Source organism: Struthio camelus, chromosome 9 (genome assembly GCF_040807025.1).
Source record: "Struthio camelus isolate bStrCam1 chromosome 9, bStrCam1.hap1, whole genome shotgun sequence".
Taxonomy (NCBI): Eukaryota; Metazoa; Chordata; class Aves; order Struthioniformes; family Struthionidae; genus Struthio; species Struthio camelus.
In genome coordinates, this window is record NC_090950.1 from 28,015,424 (window position 1) to 28,021,186 (window position 5,763).

A 5,763-nucleotide genomic window follows, 5' to 3' on the forward strand; every position below is an offset into this window, starting at 1 on the left:
CTCAAATTCTCTTGTGTCATTTCAAATAGAGGAAGAAGGGATTGAAAACGCTTTCGCACGCTCTGTACTCTGGGACAATCTTATAGAGCCCCAAATCCCTGAGGTAATGTCAGGACTACTGCTTTGTTTCCTGTTCCCTCTTGCAGGACCCACTGTGGTATTTGTTTGAAAGCTTGCTTATTGCCCCCTGATTACTCTCAAGTGATCATTCTCCTAAGTACAACATCTTATCTCCCTGTTTTTCCAACAAAAGATAATGTAAGATGAGATATCCTCAAGATCAGAGGTATTGCTTAGCACTGGCAGCTTCTATTGTTTTAGGAGCTGATTGCACTTATTGCATAAGGTCATGCTCTTTAACATCTGTTCAGTTTGCAACTTCACAGCAAAGCTTACAGGTACTTGGCACATACTGTAGTTGCTCTGTAAATAATGGGTTGAGTCCATCCTGCTTGGTTAAGGAGGCTGCACTTATATGCAGCTGGAAAGATTTCAGAAGTGTACACAGAAGCTGTGTGTGAAAACAAGAAGTGAAGCTGCCTCCTCCAGGAGGAGGGTCCTTGAAATGATATAGCAAACCTTCTGCAAAAGCTGTTTGTGCATTTTTCAGATGATCATGTTGTGGTTCTAGATGCTGTGTTAGTTGCAAGAAATTTCCATAGGTGCTTCCTGCTGCTGGTTGCTCATAGTTTGGGTTCTGCTGTGAATCTTATCTGAGTGTAGGATTTTAGGATAGCCTTTCAATGACAACGGGGAAAGGAACAAGAAAGAAAAAGCTTCTGGTTTTAAATCTAACTTGATCAGTTTCTGAAAGAAGCTGAGGCAATGTGACTGAATGAATTTAGTGTCCTTCTCGGAACATAGCGCTCTTTTTCTGGGCTCTCTAATCCCTTCTGTGATGGAGCTCCATACCGCAGCCACCCACTTCGTTGAGGCTTCTGAAATTAGAAAAACTAACGGGGAATAGGAGAATCTCTGCATGTGGCTTCCATTTTATCCTCAGCACTGCCTGAGTTAGAGTGAGGAGGTTCCCTTGAGACGTGGAGTAGGTGTAGATAATGAGTACAACTTCTATACTATAATATGAAGGAGTTCAAGGTGCGCTTCCTAATAGTCAGCTCTGAATCTTTACTTTTCCCTGGTTCTCCCTGTGTGGGATTTGGTTGTGTTTCAGAGGCTAGTTGCCATCAGCCCCTTCATTCAAGTGAGCAGAAGGAATATATTTATACCTCGCCTTTGTGTAGTTCAGGACCTCTCATATTGACATCTTGGACACCTCAAGCCATGTGGGAGCAAGATATAGGGAGATCAAATGAATGCTTACTCCTTTTGCTGTCACGTATGGGAAAAGCTGGACTGTGTGGAGTGAAGTCCTGGAAGAATTATTATAAAACTCAGTATCCTGAGCAGCGAGGTCCTCTTTCTCTGAAGGTCCTTAACATATACTTGATCTCTCTCTCTCTCTGTTCTGTATGAGTAAGCTAACACATCTATCAAATAGTGAACAGACATAACTGTGGTGAACAGAGTGGGCGCAAGACCCCTGTTAAGTGCAGAGTGTTGTCTGTGGAATTTATTTGTAAGTGGAGATGAGTGCCAATCCAGTGTAGCGTTTCCTGTATTCTTTTCTTTTTCCTGGATATGCCTTTAGCTGCGTGTTGCCTAGCAGAAAACACTTAATGCTGTACTAGATTTTATGCCTTGTCAGCACAGGATTAGCAATTTGAATTTTACAGTGGCCTGATGAGCAAGCGGTTGTGTTGTTGCTGTTCCTGAAAGGCTGACCTATCTCAGGAGGCCAGTATTGTTTCTGTTAAAAAAACTTTAATAAAATATTTCAGGAATACATGTCAAGGGATAGCTTATTTTTTAAAGAGGAAAATACTTGACTAGTGTCCCATTTGCAAGATGCTTTCTGTTACTTTACAGGAATCTTTTAAAAGCACAGACAGCGTATGTTCCTTTTTCCTCACCTTTTTTTTTGTATCTCAGAAGAAGTCAGTGGGGAAGGTAGATCTAAAGTAACAAACTGCTTTGCTTGTCATTCAAAGAGATGAGAGGAAATCTTCTTTCTTGATTTTATCAGCATGCATGATGCTTTCTGTATCATTACTCTTACTCAGAGGTTGCCCCTATTCAAATTTCTTCTGATGTGAACATGTCATGTTCCTGTCTTCCTGCATATTGAATTAAAAAAATAAAATAAAAAAAGAAGAAAACCTGTCATTGGGCAAAACAGATCAAAGAGGTAAGTTTACATACCCTACCTTTCTTCCTTTTTCAGGCGAAACAGTTAATGTTCCACTTCCTACGTTGGCCGAACAAAGAAGGTTCTAGTGAGAAACTTGCATTTAAAAATATGGTGCTTTCGCGTCTCAGTCAGAAGACGTCTTGTCCCACATAGGCTTATGGTACCTGATGTGGTTGAGAGGTTGTTTGATTTTGCTTTTAATTTATCTACAAATAACATTGTTGTGATTCAGCCTGTAACAGATCTCCCCGAAGATTAAATTCATGGGCTGGAACTGAACTGTGTCGAAACACAGATGTGAATTTAGTTTCTACAGAGGATCAATTTTAACGGCCTTGGGATCTCTATTTTAATCATTTGAGGTATTTGTTTTAAAAGTAACAGGTTTGTTCTTGGGAAGTTCTTCTTGAGAAGAAACCTTAAACACTTCCATAGTCATTTTAGATTGTTGATACCAGCCTTGATGCATTTTTTCAGAAGTAGTATTTCCTTGATTGTGTAATTGCAGCATGTTTCTACAATACAGGATGTCATGTAACCTTTCCCAGTGCTTATGAGGACGCTGCAGTCTTTTTCTGCTTGCCTTTGACCCAAAGAATTTTTCAGGGAATTAGAAGGAAGAGATGAAGTACAAGGCTCTGGCCACTGTGTTACCTAAACCAGTAATTTATAAAACCCAGTTCATGGTTTGCAGGTCATGTTGATCACAGTCATGAGAAACTGAAAATGTTAAAACTGAAGCCAACAGGGAGTGCAAGGTGTGATATACAAGTGTGTTACTAGCTCTGTTTTGTTGTTTGTAAGCAGCCTTCTGTAAGATTTTAGTATGTTATTGCCCACTAGTAGACTGTAATTTTAAACAAATTCCATGGTGGCACTTTCTTTTAAAATGAAGATAAAAAAGGGGAAAACCTAAGCAGTTTTACCCTCAATTTTCAGAATGTAAAAACACATCTGATTCCCAACGAAAAACCTTTCTTAGCTATTGGTTCTAGATTCATGTACCAGGAAAAGAAAATGTGCAATCACTGTTAAGGCTGTTTTCTTGGGAGGTGAAGTTGTTTCATAAGACTCTCTTTGTATTTCATTTACTAACTGGTTCAGGTAAACTGCAACAATATCTTGTAAGCACCTATGTCTTTTACTGGACTTAGGCAGCTAAGTACTTTCAAGATCACAAGGTTAGGCTTTTTTGTATTCAATATCTCTGTTTTACATGGTGAAGGTTAATGATGGTTACACGTCCAGAATACCTTGATCTGTATCTAACGCATGATCAGTATCTACTAAGTACTGTTACCTCCCTCTTACTTGAACTCACATTGAATCTATTTGCATACTGCTATTATTAACTGTAAAATCTTCTCTCAAAAGTCTTTTATTATAAAACAGTTATTTTTCTGAGGGGTCATTATTTTCACCCCCACCCCACCCCCTCCCACGCATGGCAAAACGAATGCCTACTGTGTCTGCCAGCAAAGTAATGGACTCTTTGTGGACACAATCAGGAAATGTGCCTTTTGTTTTCCTGCACCTGTTGCTGTATTACAAATAAAATCATCCAATGTTTTATTAAATAAAATAAGAAGCTCTAATGAAATTGTACCAGCCAATACCAGGAAGTCTATTGAAAACATTCAGCAGCTGCTAGGTCTGAGTTCGTTTACACTGGTAGGGTTGTTTTGTCCTTCTCCTTATGCTCTAAATAAGAAAGCTACAGTGCAGTCTTAATGTACAACAGAGCCTTGGACCATTTCATACCACTGTCCTCTAACTCCTTTTGAATTACTTGATCAGGATAGGTAATAAGATCAACAGTTAACCACATGTAACTCCTAAACGTTAGTTAGGAGTCAGTATTCTGGGTCTTATAGGTAGGTCATTTATTAACACCAGCTTATATGCCCTTACAGCACACTGGCAAAGCAGATAGAGGTCTAAAATATTATTCACATTTCATAGAGAGGGATTGTAACGGAGAGGTTAAGAGTCAAGTCAGCCAACCCTTCTTATTAGACAAAATATCTAGGTGGCTTGAGGAACTATCTGGAGTGAGTTAGGAATCAATCTATCTTGTTTGGAATAGCAGTATATCACCACTGTAAAGGTTCATAACAGACTTGATATCTTTTTCTCTTCTGTAAGCTAACAAACAGATCTATCAAATAGCCGTGCGGGCAAGTAGGCACGGAGTCTTACACAGAATAAACTGCAGTTACTAGCAGCAGAATGCCTAATTTAAAAGTAAAGGTAACCCTAACAATAATTCATGATATTAATAATTCTTGATGCTAAATAGTAGATGTTATATTAAAACTGCTAAAAAGTTGCACTGTAACCATAGACGCTTTGTATACTGGAAAGTGGTTGATGATAAAAACTTTCTGATAAAAATAGTATAATAGGGACTTTTGTTCAAACATGTGTGATTCAAGCATTTCTAAGTCCGCTTTTAAAAGGTATCAAATAGGAAGTACTTAGGTGAAATGTCAGCCAAGCAGCAATTTATACAACCTTCCCTTCCCACAATTAGAAAAGGAATAGTTAAGCCCACGAACAGAACACGCAGCTCTTACGTGTCTAGTGCCAGAGCTATTCTTTCTGGCCACTGAGTTTTCTTCCCTTCAGGTGGAGGCAGAAAAATTATCACCAGTCTGTCGTCTTTTGCTGTTTTCGTGATGTTAAAGATCCACTTCGCTCTATTTCACAGCCAGTCTTCTAGAGCCCATCCTACTGGTGTTTTTAGCCAGCTGGAGATGACCTCCTCCTCTTCAGTCACTTAACGCTAGGAGGAGGAATGAAAGAGGAAAGTGAATCTGGCTATTAAAGGACTCAGCTCCCTTAATAAGCAGGTTAAGGACAGACTGTCTTTCAGTGGGCGCTTAGGGGCCAGGACCATTTTCAAGCCCTCAGCTGTTGCCATCACATCCATGTAACGGGATTCTGCATCTCTCTGGCTTACAGACCTCCCTGGTGCCAGTAACAAAAAATTTCCCGTTACCTCTAGCCAAAGCCATGACCACCTTCAGCAGGGCTGGACAGGAAAGGGCGTGTGCCAGAGGTGCCCCAGCTGTCATGGAGCCTGAGCCTAGAACACACGTCTGTTCAGTGAAAGGGGAGGCTTGGTACAAAGAAGTTGCTTGAAAATCCTGTATTTTACACCAAGCTGATGTAATACATGGCAACATAGGGGGACCTTGATCAGAGTAAGTCGCATTTTGCATACACAAAGAATGATAGTAATAAATCCAGGGGACAGGGGAAGGGCATGTCCCAGTTATGAACAGCTGGACCATACCCTATATAGTTAGGCCCACCAGGTTTTGCGGACTTTTCAACTGCGATCTTTTATTTTCCACACCGCATTTAGGTTTATTTTATTTTCTAAGTTGCCTAGGCTGTGGTTGAACTAAATAAATTGTGGTGTGGACATAGCAAGGGGGAAGCAGCTCAGCCACTGGATGAGGGAGAAGGGCAGGGCAGAACAGAACGGAGGACAAGCGGGATTTACT

At 40.3% G+C, this 5,763-nt stretch overlaps 1 long non-coding RNA gene across 1 annotated transcript; it reads right to left on the reverse strand.

Annotated features, from left to right (window-relative positions):
* Positions 1–1,786: 1,786 nt before the first annotated feature.
* LOC138068184 (uncharacterized) lies at positions 1,787–5,455 on the reverse strand. Its single transcript, XR_011142853.1, has 3 exons — positions 5,253–5,455; positions 4,828–5,036; positions 1,787–2,177 (listed from the first exon to the last, which is right to left on the reverse strand). It is a non-coding gene; the product is annotated as an uncharacterized lncRNA (long non-coding RNA).
* Positions 5,456–5,763: the final 308 nt, after the last annotated feature.